A 17305-nucleotide genomic window follows, 5' to 3' on the forward strand; every position below is an offset into this window, starting at 1 on the left:
CCCCACCTGTAGTGCCTTGCCCCTGCCAGCCATGCCTATTGACAAACCAAAGAAACCAAACGAACCCCACAAAACCCAGCACACAAGACCCAAACAAGTCCAACTAGGTAGTCACAACCCACTATCCGCACAGGTGGCCATCAACCATCCGGGTCATCGAGGAGCTTTGCAGCACTCAGCAGCTTCACCCGACAGCCCTATCAGGCCGGAAACACTTAATTAGACATCGCCCAACGTGACGCATGCCAGACTGGTGCTCTCGGGTGGCTCTCTCCCCCTAATCAGCCCCCCGTAAGCCCCACACACCAGTTGCCACAGAGCCCATCCAGCCTCCGCAGCCCCTCAGACAGATCAACCATCCGACAGCCACAGGACAGCTATACCTAACACCATCAGGCAGCCACTGGTCTTGGCCATGCCAACAGAGCCACAGCTCTCGACTCCATATAGCCGAGGGAAGCCCACCAGCCAAAGCTGGGAGCCACAAAGGAGGCTGCACTAACACCCAAAGGCACCAGCACCCGCCACACCATCCAATTCAGCCGAACCGAAGTCCAACTGAGCCAGGAAAAGGTAAGCAGAGCCAGCCAAAGCCAGCCCCACAGGTTCGGCAACAGGCACGGACTGAATGACTGGCAAGAGGCATCCCCAACTGACGCGACCAGAAGGGGGGGGTGAACAAACCAAAGCTGACAAACAGAAGGTAGGCCCCACTTGCAATGGGTGAACCGGCCAACCACAGACCACAACCGAACCACCCAAATGCACAGAAACATAAGTGTCTGGCAGCCAATCGTCCCACACCACTCCAGGTAACAATGTAAAACCACACCAGGGTGTAAGATTTCTCAGAGTCAAAGCCATCCCCACTGAGGCGAGGAGGAGACAACTGGCTGAACCACTGTATATGCCGTAAGGACAAAATATCCAAGGGAACGGTGATAAACAACATCGTAGGATTCCAACCTTAGAAACATGTAGTAACGAGGATGGGGAAGGCCGGCGAGGCCCCCTCCCCAGTGGATTGATGGGGCCGGTACGACGTGTTGATACTTGGGAAGGTCATCAGTCTAACCCAAGGGCGTTTTGTACACTTCAAGAACTAAGGACTCCATTAAAACCCAATAAAAAACATAAGCTGGCTCAAAGAACGACACGGGTGCTCCCCCCAAACACAATGTTCAATCCCCCCAATTGAACGCAAAACTTGTAAGTAGACAATATACAGGAAGCCGTAGACATTTTACTGAAAGGGGATTGTATGCAACCGTGATGAAGTGCTCGCAGTGACAGCATCGTGAGAAACCATCAAGCGACGAAATGAGAAGCAAACAAGTAGTCCGCCATGTAACACCTAACAGACCTCAACACCAAAGACCCCAGGAACTACTGAGCGAACGCAGATATCTCTCCCAGAATCCAAGGCATCAAGGCCCACCATGGGTGCAAAAGAAATGCTCGAGACGAAGAGACGGCAAGGACGAGGAAAAGTACTTAGAACAAAGCGTGAAGAACCTATCCTCCTCAGCCATATCGGCCTCCTTATATAGTGTTCTTCCTGCCCATAGTCATGTGACCCAAAGTGGTCACATGTGCAAAAACCAAATCATAACAAACTAATCATGTGACCAAGATTGTCACATGCTCAAAACCCATGACCTCATAACGATATCATGTGCAAAACTCATAAACCAATTATAACGCAATAAACAAGTCCTATGACTCGACTGAGTCATATGTGTGAAACCCATGACCTCATAACGACGTCATGTGCGAAACATAAATCATATGTGCAAGGCATACCTGTAAGGCACACTCGCAAGGCACACTCGCTAGGCGCACGTCCCATGACTCATATTTGAGCCAAGTGTGAAAGCATCACAAATTCCACACATAACAAATCATATGACTCGAATGAGTCATATGTGTGAAACAATAACATACCTGTGACTCATAACCATGTGTCACGTGAAAATCTTTTTCATGCCAAGCTACGTTTGTGACATCAAGTTAGCGAACTACTAAACTGCACTATACATCCAATGAGGAGAAGGAGGCAGAGATCACGTGATGATTAAGACGAAGGTATACGATAAAAAGAACTAAGAAATAACAATATATGCAATGCTCAACTCAGGGGACTACCAAAGATTTCATTAACAAGGAAATCTACGAGAAATACAGCCTCCCTACCAAGAAAGCGAAGAAAGCGAGACAAGTCTACTTAGCAGATAGAAAGCCAAGCGCAATTGGTCCTATAACTCACACAGCGGAAGTACCTATAGATATTGACAGCTACAGGGAAATGGCAACCTTCTAGGTAGTGGATCTTAAAAACTATGAGATAGTCCTAGAGATGCCATGGTTATGAGAATACAACTTGACGATCAATTAGAATGAGAACAAAATCATCTTCACCAGTGAACTATATGCAACACAATATCTCAACAGTTCGCCAATGGTCCACTCAACACTAATTCGAGAAGCGGAAGATGAAACTTTGCATGCAAAGTTCTCTGAGATACGGCAAGACATGCGAGTCTGGATGCAAAACCTAGACCAAGGGGCAATAGTGCCTACTAAGAGTTCAAAGAGAGCAGCAGGACACGACCTGTATGCCAATGAGAGAACCAAGATACCTGCTAATGGGGAGGTAATATTTGCAACAGGATTAGCCATTGGACTATTAGATGGCTGCTATGAAAGGATAGCACCCTGCAGGGGTCTAATAGTCAAACATCAATTCATGACCAATGCTGGAGTAATCAACACTGACTACGCAGGTGAAATCTAGGTGGTCTTGGCCAACCTAGCACAAGAGGACTATGAAGTCCAGAAAGGCAATGTCACGAATGTAGCTTGGCATTGAAAAGGTTTTCACATGACGCATAATTATGAGTCATAGGTATGTTATAGTTTTATGCATATAACATGTTTGGGTCATATAATTTGTTATGTTATAGTATGATATGTTTCGCACATGACTTGAATATGAGTCATGGAACAAGTGCCTGGCAAGTATGCCTTGCAAGTGTGTCTTGCAAGGGTGCTTTGTGGATATGCCTTGCGCATATGATTTATATTTAGTATATGACCTCATTATGAGGTCATGGGTTTTGTACTAGTGACTCATTCAAGTCATGTGACTAGTTTATTGTGTTATGATTGGTTTATAAGTTTTTGCACATGACCTGACTATGATGTCACGGGTTTTGAACATGTGACCACTTTGGTCATGTGATTAGTTTGTTATGATTAGGTTTTGCGCATGTGATCACGGTGGGTCACATGACTATAAGTAGGAAGAACACTATATAAGGAGGCAGGTAGGGCAGAGGAGAATCGGTTCTTCATACTTTGTTCTAAGTACCTTTCCTCGTCCTTTCTATCGCTTTGTCCTGAGTATTTCATTTGCGCCCATGATGGGCTTTGATGCCTTGGATTCTGGAGGAGATATCTGAGTTCGCTCAGTAGTTCCAGGGGTTTTTGGTGTTGAGGTCTATTGGTGTTGGGTGGCGGATTACTTCTTTGCTTCTCATTTTGTTGCCTGCTGGTTATCTCATGATGCTGGCACTTTGAGCTATTCATCACAGTCGCTTACGAGCCCCTTTCTGTAAGATGTCTTTGGCTTCCTGTCTATGGTCTACTCTCAAGTTTTCCATTCGATTGTAGGGATTGAACATTGCGTTTAGGGGGATCACCTGTGCCATTCTCTGGGCTAACTCATGTTTCTTGTTGGGCTTTAACAGAGTGCTTGGTTCTCAAGATACAAAACACCTACAGGTTTGCTTGATAACTATCCTGTGTTCTCAACTCGTCATACAGGCCGTATCACTTCTCAGGTGGCAGGGTAGTACCTGTCCAGCCCCTCCTTGTTACGTTATATTTCTACTGTCGGAATTCTACGATGTTGTTTATCGCTGTTGCCTTGGAGTTTTGTTCTTGTGACATTTATGGTGATTCAGTCAGGTATCTCCTCCTCGCCTCAGTGGCGATAGCTTTAACCCTAAAAAATCTTACACCCTCGTGTGGTTTTTTATTATTGACCAGGGTGGTGTGGGACGATTGACCGCTAGACACTTGCGTTGTCTGTTCATTTAGGTGGTTCGGTTGTAGATTGTAGTGGGCGGCTTCACCCCTTGCAAGTCAGGCCTACCTTCTGGTTGTCTTCTTCAGTTCGCTCGCCCTCCCCCTTCCTGTTGCCTCAGTTGGGAGTGCCTCTGGCCCGTCGTTCGGTCTGTGCATATTGCCAGACCTGTGGGGCTGGCTGTGGCTGGCTCTGCTGACTCTTTCCCAACTTGGTTGAACTTCAGTTTGTCTGAATTGGATTGTATACCTGTTGCTGAGACCTTTGGGTATTGGTGCTTCCTCTTTTGTGGCTCCTGGCTGTGGCTTGTAGGCTCTACTCAGCTATAAGATGTTGGGAGTTGGTGCTCTGTTAGTATGGCCAGGACCAGTAGCTGACAGGGCTAGGTATAGGCTGTCCTGTGGCTGTCGGATAGTTGATCTGTCTGCGGGGCTGGGGGGCTAGATGGGCTCTGTGGTGTATGGTGTGTGGGGCTTAGAGGGGGCTGATTGAGGGAGGAGAGGCACCTGTGAGTACCGGTTAGACCTGCATCAGGTTGGACGAGGTCTAATTAAGTGTTTTCAGTCTGGCTTGGGCTGTTGGGTGAAGCTGCTGAGTGCTGCAAAGCTCCCCGACGGACTGGCTGGTTGACGGCCACCTGTGCCGATAGTGTGTTGCAACCATCTGGTTGGACATCTTTGGGTCTTACATGCTAGGTTTCGTGGGGTTTGTATAGTTTCTTTGGTTTGGCTATGGGTTTGGTGGGAGGAGGCATAGTACCATGGGTGGGAGATAGGCCCCACTGACCTTCCTGGGCTGTTACTACCTCTATGAATTTCCTATGTTTGTATTGTTTAGGGGACAGGCAGTGGGTACAGGGCCTCCTCACCAGTACACTCTTTGGAGGCAACCGGCAAAGTGGGTTCATAGGGTCGATAGTCTGGCATGCGGGTAAGAGAGGTTGACATGTTGGTTGCCTCCTCTTTGCCATTGTGTCGCCTGTAGGTTTAGTTTGTATTTGTTGGTTTTCCACTATAGTGGAGGTTTCGCAGGATAATTTTCAGACTGGGTGGTAGTGGTTTTATGTTTGTTGGACAAGGAACCTAGTTGGGTTGGTCTTTTACTTGGCTTCAGTTACGTTTAGTGCTGGTTAGCTCTATACCAGAGGGGCTACAGACTCGGACCAGGGCAGATACTGGGTTGTTTGATGGTCATGTAATTAGTTTCCATGCGGGCATGACTTGCGGATGGCAGGTCTGGGACCGTAGAGTTAGTTAGCTTAGGATTAGCGGTATACTGGCTAGCGGTATTCCTGTGCCGGCAGGAGCTCATCATATGCCAGTATTGGTGGTACAAGTTTAAATAAATTTAGACTGAATTCTCAGTACTTTTCCTCCTTATTGATATAACAAATATAAAAATACCTTTACTTTCGTTATCATTATCACGATCTTTATTATTGTTATACCCCTGATAACTGTAACAATCCCAACTCAGATAGTTCGTTCTTGGTGACGGGGAACAATACTTCTCTTCTTCTTCTTCTTCTTTCTTCGTCTTACTATTGCACTAGGCCTCTGCCTACATTACCAATAGTACAATACCTTTATCTTCTATTGGAAACGCCTATCGTAAGTTTTTTCTAACTCTTGTGCGTGAAGGGCTTTCATGGGGGTAACAATATCATTGCAATAAAGATAAAGATCGTAAAAGTGTTTTGGATTCATTAAAGTAATAAGTAGGAAAAGTACTGAGGATTCAATCTAATTTTATTTAAACTCATACAGCCAACACTGGTATACGATGAGCCTCAGGGCCGGCCACCAAGGTTGTCGCATCCCAGATACCACTAACTATGGACTAACTAAACATCCAACCCCATACCTCAAACATGCCCGTGCCATGCCCCAACATGACCACTAAATACAAAGCCATCAACGGTAAAGAAAAAACCTCCTCAGCCGAGCTTACCCACCAGTCAAGTTACCCGAACAAAATACAAAAATCCACTACCGTCACCTAAATGTGACCCTGCGATATCCTCCTCCACAGTAGAAGCCCATCCAAGTACCCCTACTCAATGATTCCGGGACACCCCGCCGACCGCCCCAGCACCCAACCCTATTCCCAAACAAAAGAATCACCCAACACCCAAGGGCATAGACACAAGGGAAAGCCGACTTACAGGATGAGGACTCCCTAGCCTAGAGGGTATGAACTGTCGTACAGAATCAGGAGGGCACTACACTGGTAGGGCAGCCTAAAAACTTCGATGGAAGGAGCCAGGACGATATACTCCACAAGCTGTCGGCACTTGACTGAACATGCCCAGGTATTCAACTCCTCCTCCAACCCCTCAGCTTGCTCCACCGGGGGCGAACCCACTGGGGACTCTGTAGTAGCCGGTTTGCAGTAGCGTACCAGCAAATGCTATGACCCTTCTGAGTTGGTGACAAGTGGCACAGGTGAGGTCTGGTCTTGTTTCACCCGGTACTTCTTGTTTCTCTTGATCTTCCCAACCCCGGGCACAGGTCTAGCAACAGGAGTGGACAGGCCACCCTTATCACCACCTACCGCTACAGGGGGGACGCCACTAAAGGCGTTACCCTGACCAGCCACAGGCTCAGCCACAGAGGACTCAGGCATCTTCCCCCTTGAAGGGGGTGATACCACGGCAACTGGTGCCAGCACACCAGGATCCACCCTACCCACACCAGGAGCTAGCACCTCAACCGGACCTGACGAACCAGGAACCGGTCCACCCAGACTATTATCTACAACCGAAGCTGCAGGAGGGGCCGGGATAACCGGCGGCACAACATTCCCCCAAGGAAGCGCTTCTGCTAGACCCTGAGAATTCTCAAGGTCTAGCCTACTTCCCTCAACTGAGACCACTATAGTAACTGAAGCGACCAAGGGGACAGGTGAAGAGGAGATAACTGTAGGAGCTTCAGCCACCAGAATCGTGACCAACCCACGAACTGTATGGTGTTCTGAGGCCAGGGCAGCCAACAAGGTAGATATCTCTTTCTAAGTGCGATGAAATTACTGAGAAAGAACAGAGATGTGATGCTGAAGGGGAGAGACTTTGGCCTCTAGGGCGAAGTTCTTCACGACAGCACGAGACAGAACCACAGCCAAATATAGAGCAGACGTGGTGGAGGGGGCTGAAGCTCGCTTGGCCATTGCGACTGTGAGGAAGCGACTGTAGTGAACAACCGAATGGATAAGTAGAAGGAAGAAAGGACTTCCAGAAAATGTAGGAGGAGGTATAATAACGAAGCCCCTGAAAGGTGTTCGAAGTTAAATACTTGAAGCCTATCTTGTGATAGAAATCAAGGGCTCTGATTGAATCGACACCTGACCTTCACTAGCGACACGGGGTGACAGAAGGAGGAAAAGTACTTAGAATAAAGCGTAAAGAATCTATCCTCCTTAGCCGCATCAACCTCCTTATATAGTGTTCTTCCCGCCTGTAGTCATATGATCCAAAGTGGTCACATATGCAAAACCAAATCATAACAAACTAGTCATGTGACCAAAGTGGTCACATGCTCAAAACCTATGACCTCATAGCAAGGTCATGTGCAAAAACTCATAAACCAATCATAACACAATAAACAAGTCATATGACTCAACTGAGTCATATGTGTGAAACCCATGACCTTATAACGAGGTTATGTGTGAAACATGAATCATATGTGAAAGGCCTACCCGCAAGGCACACTCATAAGGCTTACTGGCCAGGCATACTCGCAAGCCAAACTCGTCAAGTACACATCCCATGACCTATATTTAAGCCATGTGCGAAAGCATCACAAATCCCACACATAACAAATCATATGACTCAAATGAGTCATATGTATGAAACAATAACATACCTGTGGCTCATAACCATGTATCACATGAAAACCTTTTCCTCACCAAGCCATATTTGTGATATTAGCTCTTTTCCCCCTAAGCCTGAGTCCCATCAGGCTCTTTCCTTAAGCTTCAATAGTTCACTTCCTGCTGAGCACATGGACCTCTGAAGCCTATTGAACTTGTCGTCCACTTCCCTCCATCTTACCCTCACTGTGTCCAAGGTGAGGTTTGCCATCTTGATCGTATGCCTGTGAACATCGTTCAGCTGTCATAACTCCACGATCATTTCGTCGTTTACCAAAATTGTGGCTTCGGCCTGACCAAGGTATTCCCGGAGTACTTGGATTTGCCTGTATAGGCTCCTGGCGTCCGGTTCAGTTTCCGTCAATGAGTTTTGGGCTCCCCTCTCCGTGGGCCTCATCCTCGAGGTCCTAGCTCTCTGCCATACCATGACATGATTTCCTTTCAACTCTTTCTTTGTCCCATTCTTCTGCAGATAGTATCCCGCAGAGATTTTCTTCATCTTGCGCATCTTGTACGTGTTGTTGAAGCACTGTTGCCAGTGCTTTAGGGCATGGTATGGGTGCGGACTGAACTTTTTATATTCTCTCTGGAACCATCCTGAGCCTTCCTTATTCCTGTAGTGTGTGGGACATCCATCGTCGTAGTATACTGTCCATGACATGGTGTTATGCTGTGCTAATTTTTCTCTTTCCTTGAGTTCTTTTTCGGTTGGCCCCATGAATGAGTATTTGAGGCTGGTTGGTGTGGTTTGGTGAGGGCTATTGCCCCAGCCCTCGTGTTGTTGTAATGGCACAAGAGCCTTTCACTTGCCTTTGTCTTGGTTGAGCGTGATGATTACCGGGGCTGGGGTTGCCTGAGTATCGCTGGTGGAAGGTTGAGATGGCATCTTGTGTGTGTTCGAAGTTGTATGCGAAGTACCAAGTTTTATCGTGTTCAGATGATCATTCTGTCTACTTGGCTCAGTAATGGAGGTAACTGTAGAAGAAGCGAGTATCGACTATTAGTCGAGCTCGTATTCTGGTTGTCCATCGAGTTCCAGCGGAGGAGGAGGAATAATTGTTTTCGAGGGAAACTTGTTGTCGTTGTGTAATTCGAGGAGTGAGATGTGGAATGTGTTGTGTATTCACATCGAGGGTGGAAGGTCAAGTTTATAAGCTCGGCTGCCCACCCTTTCCAGTATCCTGAATGGTCCCATTTTCTTGTAGTCTAATTTCTTTGATGGTTGCGTCATATGGATATTGCATGGTACTCGCTATACCAAATCTCCCGGTTGTATGTTCAGATCCGGTCTTCGGTGCTTATTGGATTGTTCTTTTTGTCATTGTTGTGCTTGACTGATTTTGTATTGTAATGTTTCGTGTAGTTTTCCCATATCTGTTTTGTCTAGTATTATACCATTAATTGTATGAGATGTGGTTTGACTTTGTGGATGTTATCCGTAATTCGTGAAGAAGGGTGTCATGCCGATCGTTTCTTGCTTTCCATTGTTTCATGAGAATTCGGCTATTGATAGTAGTTTGTTCCAATCATCTTGCTGGTAATTGAGGTAGGCCAATAAATATTATTTGAGTATCGCATTTACCTGTTCCATTTGTCCATCCGTTTGCGGGTGAAATACTGTGCTCAGCCTGTTTTGTATCCGCATTTCTCTGGTTACTTACTTCCATAGTCCTGATGTGAATAGTATTCCTCGGTCGGTAATGATATTCTTTGGGAGGTGATGAAGTCAGAAGACTTCTCGGAAGAATGTTTGTATAAAATCCCTCATGTTGATATCTTTTCTGACTGGAATGAAATGACTCATTTTAGTCAGATGATCCACCACAACCAGGATGCTATTTCAATTTTCCGATGGCAGTAGGTCCATAATGAAATCCATAGTATTTGTTTCCCAAGGTCGTTCAGAAACTTCGTTCGATTTCAGTAATCTATATGGTGCTTGTTTAGCCGTTTTCGTCCTTTGGCATATGTCGCAGTTTTTGACATATCGTTTGACATCTTCGTGCTGTCCTGGCCAATACAATGACCTTGTGATGAATTCTGTAGTTTTAGCTGTTCCTCCGTGTCCTACCGTTCAGATATCGTAGTGTTGTCATATAATGTCTGTCTTTATCTCTTTTTTTTCCGGAATCTATTGTTTTCTGTCATTCTACGTCTTTCCATCCTCCCATTGGCATAAACCCAGAGCAATTCCTTTCATCTCTTTTTTTCCTTCCTTCAATGCTTCTCTGATTGCCTGAATTGTTTTGTCTCTTTTGTTTGCCTTCTCAATTTCTCCTTTCACCGTTGATGTGAATTGGATAACCTCCATTACCTCGAAGTAGGTTTTTGGTAATAGTGTTCATGTTTTTTGTTTGATCCTTTCCTCTTCTTTTATTTGAGGTTTGTCGCTTGTAATCCTTAGGAGAGCATCTGGCTTTCCACTCTCTTTGCCCGGTCGGTATTCGATTTTGAAGTTGTATTTGCTGAGGTGTTCCATCCACCATATATGGCAGTCATTCAGTTCTTTCGTAGTCATGAACGGGACCAGATTCTTATGGTTGGTTAGAACTCACACTGGATGGTCGTTGTTCAGAACGTATCTCCTCCATTCCTTTATTGCTTGAACTATTGCTAATAGTTCTTTGTTCACAATGTGGTAGTAGCCCTCTACAGGGGTCATTATCTTGGATTAGTAAGATACCAGCCTCCATTTTCTGTCTTCACATTGTTGCGATAGTATACCAGAGCACACATATTTTGGGGTGTCCGTTTCGATCATTGTCCTTCGGTTTAGGTCGAAATGAACTAGTATCGGTGCCAATGTTAGATGAGTTCGTATTGCATCATATGCTTTCTGTTCTGTTTCTCCCCATTCCCATTTCTTGTCTTTCTTTGTTAGGTTATAGAGTGGTTTTGCAAGCCTGCTAAATCCTACCATGAACCTTCGATAAAAGTTGCAGAATTCTATAAAGCATTGAACATCTGTTTTGTTATTTTATTTGGCCCAATCTCATATTGCTGCCGTTTTGACTGGGTCGACCTTGACCCCACATTGATTGATGATAAATCCAATGTATTCCATTTCCTGTTTATGGAATTCGCATTTTGCGGGTTTGATCTTCATTCCTGATCCTTGTATTGTGGCCATGATATTGCTGATATCCTTCTGGTGTTGTTGCAGGTTTTCCAAGTAGATAAGTACATTGTCCAAGTATACAATGTAATATATATCAAGGCATTTATTGAGTACCCTGTTGATCCATCTTTGGAATGAAGCCGGTGCATTGATTAGCCCGAAAGGCATAATCAAGTATTTGAACATTCCGTATATTGAGGCAAATGTAGTCTTCCATTTATCTCCTGCCTTGATGCGTATAGTGTGGTATGCGTCTTTAATCTCGATTTTTGTGAAGTATTTTGCTGACTGTACTGTATCCAGTGACTCTCTGATTAAGGGTAGTAAATATCGATCTTTCTTGGTAACCGAATTGAGGGCTCTGTAGTCCACACAGAGTCTTATTTTTCCATGTTTCTTTTTGACGAATAGTAGTGGAGATCCACCTGACACGAACGAGTCTCTGATCCATCCTCGCTTTAGGTTTTGCTCGATGTACTTGCTAAGTTCTTCGAGCTCCACTTCTCCTAGTGGGTATAATATCTTGTAGAGAATCTCTTTTGTTTTTCCTGTTTTCTTGTCTTTGTCACGCTGAATTTCGTCATTGATTCCTGGTCTTCGTGGTGGTAGCTCTGTAGCTTCCTCTTCTTGGAATAGGTTCGTGAATTGATAATATTCCTTTGGAATCAATTCTTTCCATTCCTTTTTGCTTTGATATTTCTTGTCTTGGATTGCTAGTTCTGTGCTGAGGTTAATTTTCACTAGGACTGCTTTGTCATCTTCGTATGTTCATTTGAGAATTCCTGTTGTATCTCCTCTTCGATAGTACCTTCCAAAGACTTGTGCTGTGATCTCTTTAATCTCAATTCTACTTGTTGTATCGGGCTGGTTTTGGTCCATGTTTCCAAATCCCATGTCTCCTCTTGTGGTTTCTTCCTGTCGATCTACTTCGTACAGATCCTCTTTGGTGACTTTTTCGACAATCAACTGCGCGATTCAATCGCCTTTTTGGACTTCATAGTTCTCTTGAGCCAGGTTGGCCAGGACTACTTTGCTTTCACCTGCATAGTCGACGTCGATCACCCCTGTCATGATCATGAGTCGATATTTGACTGCTAGACCACTATGGGGTGCTATCAGTCCATAGGTACCTTCTGGTAGTTCGATGGCTATTCCTGTCGCTATCATTGCCTGCTTGATAGGCAGGTATCTTGATTCCTTCGTTGACATACAGGTCGTGTCCTGCTACCTCTTTGGAACCCTTGGTAGGCACTTTTGCCTCTTGGTCCAGTTTTTGTATCTGACTCTCTTATCTTGCCGCATCTCAGTGAACTTTACATGTAACGTTTCTTCTTCCGCTTCTCGTACCAGTGTCGAGTAGACTACAAGCAAACTGTTGAGATATCGTGTTGCACATAGTTCACTGGTAAAGGTTATCTTGTGCTCGTTCCAATCGATTGTCGGATTATGTTTTCGCAACCCTGTCATCCTGAGCACTATCTCATAGTTCTTGAGATCGACTACCTGAAAGATTACCATTTCCCTATGGCTGTCAATGTCTATAGGTACTATCACCGTATGGGTTATAGGACCCATTGTGCTTGGCTTTTCATCCGCTAGGTAGACTTATCTTGCTTTCTTTGTTTTTTTGGTGTGGAGGCCGTATTTGTCGCAGATTTCCTGGTCATTGAAATCTTCAGTAACTCAGGAGTCGACCGTTGCATATATTATTGTTTCTTCATCTTTTTCATTGTGTATGTTCATCTTGATCATCAGATGATCTCCATCTTCTTCTCTTTGCCTGTGTAGTGCTGTGTAGTAGCTTGCTAACTTGATGTGCTTTCCAGCTTCATATCTTGGGTCTCCCAGACCACCGTTTACTGGAGACCCTCATTGTTTTCTAGCAGTATATCTTCTGCGATCATTGCACGAATGTTGCTCCTCTTTGAGTTTGGAAGCGATTATTTCCAGCAGCTCTGGTGCCCTGGTATCAACTGTCGGGTCGGCTTCTGCATTCTCATATCCGATGTCCTGCTTTTCCTCACCTTAAGCAGAGTTTCCTGTTCATTCTTCTGGCATATTCTTCCTTAGACAGGTTCAGAGCAGGTCCTGCCCTTAATTTGTCAAATTCTATTGGCTCGCCTTGTTGTAATGCTCGACTTTCACCTCGAGCTACTTGCAGTTCGAAGGTTCCATCCATGTTCCTGCATGATTGGGCCACCCTGTGTGCTATAGTATTTTCTGAGTTGTTTCGAACCATGTTTAGCTTGCTTTCCTTATTGATGGCCCACCTTGCAAATCATTCTACTATGGTATAATGCGTAGCGGAGATTCCCCGCGCTTCTCGGAATCTTTCACTGCAGTTTCCCAGGAGGATGATGTAGAGGGTAGTATCATCAAAATCTGCCTCATATTCCAATAATCGGCATTCATTCCAGTATGCCGCAAAGGTGTGTTTTCCTTGTTGGAGTTTTTCTAGCTTTCGTCTTGCTGTCTCTTTGGTGTTGGAATCTCCGAATTGTTCGAAGAGTGTTGCCTTGAACTCCTCGCATGTGATCCATTCCCTTTGCTTCCTTCAATTGTGGAAGGGCATGATCCATTGTCCTCCGAGTCCTCTTAGAAGAGATTCCACATATGGAATCTTGATCTCATTGTGGTGTTCTCCATATCCCTTAACAGTAAAATACCCTTCGCATTGCACCAGGAATATTCGTAGCTTATCTTTGGCTCTTTCATATGTGTTGGGTTCTATTACTTTCGGTCGCTGGATATTTCCTTGTCCTGTATTTCGTGTTTCTGCTAGAATTGCCTGAAATTGATTTTCCATCATTCAATGTATGCTAGTACCTAGTGCAGGAGCATCTGGGGCTGGTGGCCTAGGTACGGCTGATCCCGACATGCTCTCATGTCGTGGAGCTCCTGCAGGAGAGCTATCGACTAGTGATCCTTTCTCTGGGGTTACTGGGCTTGCTGCCCTCGGGGGCTCTGCTGAAACGTGATCTAGGGTGTCGCTGAATCCCCCTAGGTTAAGGTTTTGATCGTCGATATCGATATCTCCTTCCCCATCTGCATTGAAGGATGCCGTCTTGTATCGTTTGACGTCGCACTAGGTGACGCTTTGTAATATAACGATCCCTCCTCAGATAGTTAGTTCTTGGCAATGGGGAATGATACTTCTCTTCTTCTTCTCCTTCTTTCGTCATCTTACGATAGCACTTGGCCTCTGCCTACATTACCGATAGTACAAGATCTTTGTCTTCTATCGAAAATGCCTATCATAAGATTTCTCTAACTCTTCTGCATGAAGGGCTTTCCTTGGTGTAACAATATCATTGCAATAAAGATAAAGATCGTAAAAGTGTTTTAGATTCATTAAAGTAATAAGTAGGAAAAGTACTTAGAATTCAATCTGATTTTACGTAAACTCATACCACCAACACTGGTATACAACAAGCCCCTACCGGTACAGTGATACTGCTAACTGGCATACCACTAATCCTAAGCTAACTAAGTCTACGGCCCCATACCTGCCATCCCCGAGTCATACCCGCACGAGAACTAATTACAAGACCATCAAACAACCTAGCACCCGCCCCAGTCCAAGTCTGTAGCCCCTTTGGTATGAAGCCAACAAGCATTAAGCGTAGCCGAGGCCGAGCAAAAGACCAACCCGACCAGGTTCCTCATCCAATAATCAAAAAATCACTACCACCCTGTCCAAATACCATCCCGCAATACCTCCACCACAGTAGAAAACCAAAACAAAATACACGTAAACTAAACCTACAGGCGACACAATGGCAGGGAGAAGGCAACCAACATGTCCATCTCTCGCACCTGCATGCCAGGCTGTCGGCCCTATGAACCCACTTTGCCGGTTGCCTCTGAGGAGCATACCGGTGAGGAGGACCTGTACCTGCTGCCTGTCCCCCAAACAAAAACGCCATAAACAAAGAAAATACAAAGAGGTAATGACAGACCGTAAAGGTCAGTGGGGCCTATCTCCCACCTGTGGTGCCTAGTCTCCTCCTGCCGTACCCAGAACCAAATCAAAGAAACCAAACAAACCCCACCAAACCCAGCATGCAAGACCTAAATAAGTCCAACCAGGTGGTCGCAACCAACTATGCGCACAGGTGGCCATCAACCCGCCGGTCCATCGGGGAGCTTTACAGCACGCAGCACCTTCGCCCAACAGCCCAAGCTGGACTGGAAACACTTAATTTGACCTCGCCAAACCTGACGCAGGCCCGATCGGTGCTCGCAGGTGCCTCTCCCCCCCCAATCAGCCCCCTCCTAGCCCCACACACCAGATGCCGCAGAGTCCATCCAGCCCCCCCAGCCCCTCAAACAGATCAACCATCCGATAGCTACAGGACAGGGTATACCCAGCCCTCTCAGCCAGCCATTGGTCTTGGCCACACTAGCAGAGCCCTAACCCTCAACACCGTATAGCTGAGAGGGGCACACCGGCCACAGCCAGGAGCCACAAAGGAGGCAGCACCAATACCCAAACGCATTGGCACCAGCCACACCATCCAACCCAGCCGAACTGAAGTCCAACCGAGTCGTGAAGGAGTAAGCAGAGCCTGCCAAAGCCAGCCCCACAGGTCCGGCAATAGGCACGGACGGAACAATGGACAAGAGGCACCCCCAACTGACGCGACAAGAAGGGGGAAGGAGAATGAACAGAAACAGACAAACAGAAGGTAGGCCCCACTTGCAATGGGTGAAGTGGCCAACCACAGACCACAACCGAACTACCTAAACGTGCAGACAACATGAGTGTCTGGCAGCCAATCGTCTCACACCATCCCAGGTAGCAATATAAAACCAGACCAGGGGGTAAGACTTTTCAAGGTCAAAGCCATCCCCACCATAGCGAGGAGGAGACACCTGGCTGAACCACCATATATGCCACAAGGATAAAACTTCCAAGGGAACGGTAATAAACAACATCACAGGATTCCGATCCTAGAAACGAAAACGTAACATAGAGGGGCTGGGCGGGCACCACCTGGCCACCAGAGGAATGATGTGGCTGGTACAATGAGTTGATACTTGGGAAGGTTATTAGTCTAACCCAACGGCGTTTTGTATCCTGAGAACTAAGGACTCTGTTAAAACCCAACAAGAAACACAAGCTAGAACAAAGAACGACACGGGTGATCCCCCCAAACACAAAGTTCAATCCTCCCCAATTGAACGCGAAACCTGTGAGTAGACAATAGAGAGGAAGCCAAAGACATTTTACCGAAAGGGGCTCGTAAGTGACCGTGTTGAAGAACTCGAAGTGCCAGTATCGTGAGAAGCCATCAGGCGACGAAACGAGAAGCAAACTAGTAATCCGCCATGCAACGCCAAGAGACCTCAACACCAAGAACCCCAGGAACTACTGAGCAAACTCAGATATCTCGCCCAGAATCCGAGTCATCAATGCCCATCATGGGTGCAAAAGAAACACTCCGGGTGAAGCGACGGCAAGGACGAGGAAAAGTACTTAGAACAAAACATGAAGAACCTATCCTCCTCGGCCGCATCGGCCTCCTTTTATATTGTTCTTCCCGCACGTAGTCATGTGACCCAAAGTGGTCGCATGTGTAAAACCAAATCATAACAAACTAGTCATGTGACCAAAGTGGTCACATGCTCAAAACCCATGACCTCATAGTGAGGTTATGTGCAAAAACTCATAAACCAATCATAACACAATAAACAAGTCATATGACTCAACTGAGTCATATGTGTGAAACCCATAACCTTATAACGAGGTCATGTGCGAAACATGAATCATATGTGCAAGGCCTACCTGCAAGGTACACTTGCAAGGCATACTCACCAGGCGCACTCGCAAGGCATACTCATCAGGCGCACTTCTCATGACTCATATTTGAGCCATGTGCGGAAGCATCACAAATCCCACACATAACAAATCATAAGACTCAAATGAGTCATATATGTAAAACAATAACATACCTGTGACTCATAACCATGTGTCACATGAAAATCTTTTCCTCGCTAAGCCACATTCATGACAATAACTCTTCCTGAAGGCAAGTTAGTGCAAGCTTATGATAGGCATTCCTGATAGAAGACAAAGGTCTTGTACTATCCATAACATAGGCATAGGCCTAGAGCTATCATAAGACTAAGAAGAAGAACAAAGAGAAGTATCATTCCCCGTTGCTAAGAATTAAACATCCCCAGGGGGATTGTTACAGGCAATCGAATCGCACAGTCTATCATTAATAAAA

The sequence above is a fragment of the Tuber melanosporum genome (genome assembly GCF_000151645.1).
Source record: "Tuber melanosporum whole genome shotgun sequence assembly, scaffold_19, strain Mel28".
Classification (NCBI taxonomy): Eukaryota; Fungi; Ascomycota; class Pezizomycetes; order Pezizales; family Tuberaceae; genus Tuber; species Tuber melanosporum.